This window comes from Epinephelus moara, chromosome 4 (genome assembly GCF_006386435.1).
Source record: "Epinephelus moara isolate mb chromosome 4, YSFRI_EMoa_1.0, whole genome shotgun sequence".
Taxonomy (NCBI): domain Eukaryota; kingdom Metazoa; phylum Chordata; class Actinopteri; order Perciformes; family Serranidae; genus Epinephelus; species Epinephelus moara.
In genome coordinates, this window is record NC_065509.1 from 10407961 (window position 1) to 10411371 (window position 3411).

Below are 3411 nucleotides of genomic sequence, written 5' to 3' on the forward strand. Positions count from 1 at the left end.
TACAAGCAAGTGAAAAGAGTTTTTTTTAAATAAACTTCTGTGTTAACAGGAAATGTAGATTTCAGCAGCAAAACTACTTGGTTAGGCTTGGAAAACATCATGGTCAGGGTTAAGATGACGCTGATTTTGGTTTCACACAGGACACAAACAGTGGTCTCCTGGGTGAAACCCCTGCGTTTGTTTTACCCAACCCATCCTGACTTCTTTCCAAGGTGGACTGTCTTGCTCAAAAGCAGTCATTTGCTCTGAGTTTCTAATATTGCCATGGATGGGTTTATATTACAAATGCCAAAGGGTTGAACCACAGCATTGGTTCTTGACAGACCTGGGAGTGCTGGATTGAACCTTAATTATGGTATACTGTTCCCATACCGGGAGTTGAACCCGGGCCTCCTGGGTGAAAACCAGAAATCCTGACTGCTAGACCATATGGGAAAGACGTCTTACTTTATTTGGATTAATTGTTTGTGAAATACTGTTATTGTTGTTTTGGAGTTTTTGATCATTTCCCATGATCTACATCAGCACATGGAGTTGCACAGTGAGTGTGGAATTGCATACTGTACATAAAATTGTGCCTTGTGTGTCAGTGTCAGATACCAAAGAGACGTAACAAGCTTTTAGCTTTGGTAGCTTTGGTATTTGATGACCTCGGAATTAGAAAGGCCTTGGTTGGGATTGTATGGACATCTGATTAGGATGCCCACAAATGCCTCCTATGGAGGTATTTTCGGCACATTAAACAGGCAGTAAACTCCACGGCAGACTCTGAAGGAATGGCTCCTCCATGTCCTGCTAGGAGTAGCCATTAGGTCCTGGACCCAGACAGGGGTGGATGTATGGCTGAATATGATAATTAGCATTTTTACACAATAACTAGGCTCTAAAAAACAATCACAAAGTGTGTCAAATAAAAAAAAAAAGAAAGGTCAAGACAACACATGTCAAGTCAAAATACATGCATAATCAACACATCTTGTGGTAAACAGAATGCAATAGAAATACATGGTAAGGAGAAAACATGGGAAAGGCAATTCAAAATAAGCAGAAACATTAATAAGAAATGTTGAAGAGGAAGGAGAGGGGAGAATGTTGGCCAGCACTGACTCTGGGTAACATATCTTAGTAATACACACTGTCTGACACTGAAAAATCTGTCTGTGTTGGTGGGATTCTAGTTTCTGTTGGTCCCTTTGGGTCTCTCTCAAAGTCTGAACTTTACCCCTGCGGCACCTGTGCTTCCCCACAAAATCTCCTTCTCATCCCAGTGATATCATTTGGCATTCTGGTTGCATCACCATACAGGACACATATGCTGGCTTGTAAAATGACCACCCATGTTTGTGTATGCAGATATGTATGTGTTACCTCCAGCCTGCAGATATCGTGTCGTAGTGGAACGACTGAATCTTGGATGTCTGCGGTCCAGCTGATACACATCTCCCCTGCAGGCACACTGCCTGGCCCAGTCCTCACCATGCTGTTATCGCAAATGATGTGCTTGTTGTGCTCTGAAGCAATCTATTTGCTTTCTATAAAATCTGACACACAAGATGGCAGATAATGTAAAATGCAGTGCACAGTCTGTCTTCTCAGACAGTGTTTATGTTAATTAAACTAATGAATAAATGGATACAGTTAAGATTAAACATTATTACACCTGCCCTGCAGAAATGTTCTGGAGCAAAACACTCTGTACTAGCTCCAGGGCTGCTGCATTTTTATTTACTGCTCTCACACTGGAGTTCCTTCAAAGATGTTTAATTATCACAGTTTCATCATAAACACAATCTGTGAATTTGTTTCTATGTACCCGTCCTCTCCCTCCTTCTCCATCTCTCCATGAGTGTGTGTGTGTGTGTGTGTGTGTGTGTGTGTGTGTGTGTGAGAGAGAATCTGAACTGCTGCTGTTGTCCCTGGGGTGGACACAACAGATGGGTGAACAGACACACAGACACACACACACACAGAAACACAGATACACAATAAATGACTGGCCCTGTGGCACTGTTGAGTGCCTAAATACCAGCATTGCTTCGCCTCCTGGTGCCACTCTGCAAGGTCAGTGGATAACACCTTATTACTCTCTCTGTCTCCCCCCTAAGACGCACTGGTAATATCCCAAGAGCCATACGTACGTTTGATAAACTGTTGATGCACACAGTATATCTCACATCACTCTGCTTCTATCTTGTGTGCATATGTGAGCTAACTGCACACTTGTTCTCACGTCTTTGTGAAACACACACACACATTTCTGTACCATGGTACCAGATGGCGTGCCTCAAAAGAGTCAGGTGGCAAACTGAACTATTCCTCCACGTGGTTACCATGGACACACACACACACACACACACACACACACACACACACACACACCAAACACTCCGCCACTGGCTTAGTAAGATCTGTGCTAGCGGCATTTCTTCATGAATGCTAAATATTAAGACATGTACCTCAGCAGTAACAACTAAGAGGCAGCAGGTTAAGGTGTGCACTAACATACTATAAAATATGCCTCTTTTGCTGTGCATGTGAAGATTTCAAACATCCTTTAACATCTTATCCCTCTACTACATGCCAAAACGTTCACACTTAAAGTTGTAATCCTAAAAATTTTAGTTGTGGTTGATTTGGCGACTCCTCTGGTTACTGTGGTAACAGCAAGTACAGTTTAACACTACAGCATTAAGCACATTACCACTGGATAAGCAGCCGCTTTGTCCAAAATGTAACATAAGAGCATCTGGCGATCTGCTGACAGTGAAGCCAATCAAATTTACATTATACAATAAAGAAGTCAGTCAATAATCAAGTAGTTTTCCACATAACAGCAGGGCGCAGTAAAGTTGGTTACCTTACTAAGGAGTTGAACGTGTGTAGCCTGTTGCCTGCGGCTCTTTATCTAACAGCTCACTGTGGCTGCTTCACAATAAAAACCTCCCGTGTTGCTGTAAAGAGAGTGAATATCAGTGAGATAAGATTTAGTTGGATTACATGCATGCATCTTTTTACTTAGACAGGCAACCTGAATCCAGCTCTGGAATGGCAAACTCTACCACTGCCAATAAAAACTGTGATATAGAGAGATAATTACTAAATGTAAATACATTGCTGGGTGAAAGTCCTGTGTTTGTTTTACCCAATCCACCTTGACTTCTTTCCAAGGTGGACTGTTTTGCTCTAAACTGTCTAATATTGCCATGGATGGGTTTACATTGGCGCTAGTAGAAAGCCCTGTGCGCCTCATACAAATGCTAAAGGGGAGTACCAAGGAGGCATTTCTTTACAACATGGTAACGAAACCAGGCTGGTTTGACACTCAATTTTAGCATACTATTCCCATACCGGGAGTTGAACCCGGGCCGCCTGGGTGAAAACCAGGAATCCTGACCGCTAGACCATATGGGA

At 42.5% G+C, this 3411-nt stretch overlaps 2 non-coding genes across 2 annotated transcripts; both read right to left on the bottom strand.

Moving 5' to 3' along the window:
- Positions 1–363: 363 nt before the first annotated feature.
- trnae-uuc (transfer RNA glutamic acid (anticodon UUC)) lies at positions 364–435 on the bottom strand. Its single transcript has one exon. It is a non-coding gene; the product is annotated as a tRNA-Glu (tRNA).
- A 2904-nt stretch (positions 436–3339) lies between these two features.
- On the bottom strand, positions 3340–3411 carry trnae-uuc (transfer RNA glutamic acid (anticodon UUC)). The gene has a single exon. It is a non-coding gene; the product is annotated as a tRNA-Glu (tRNA).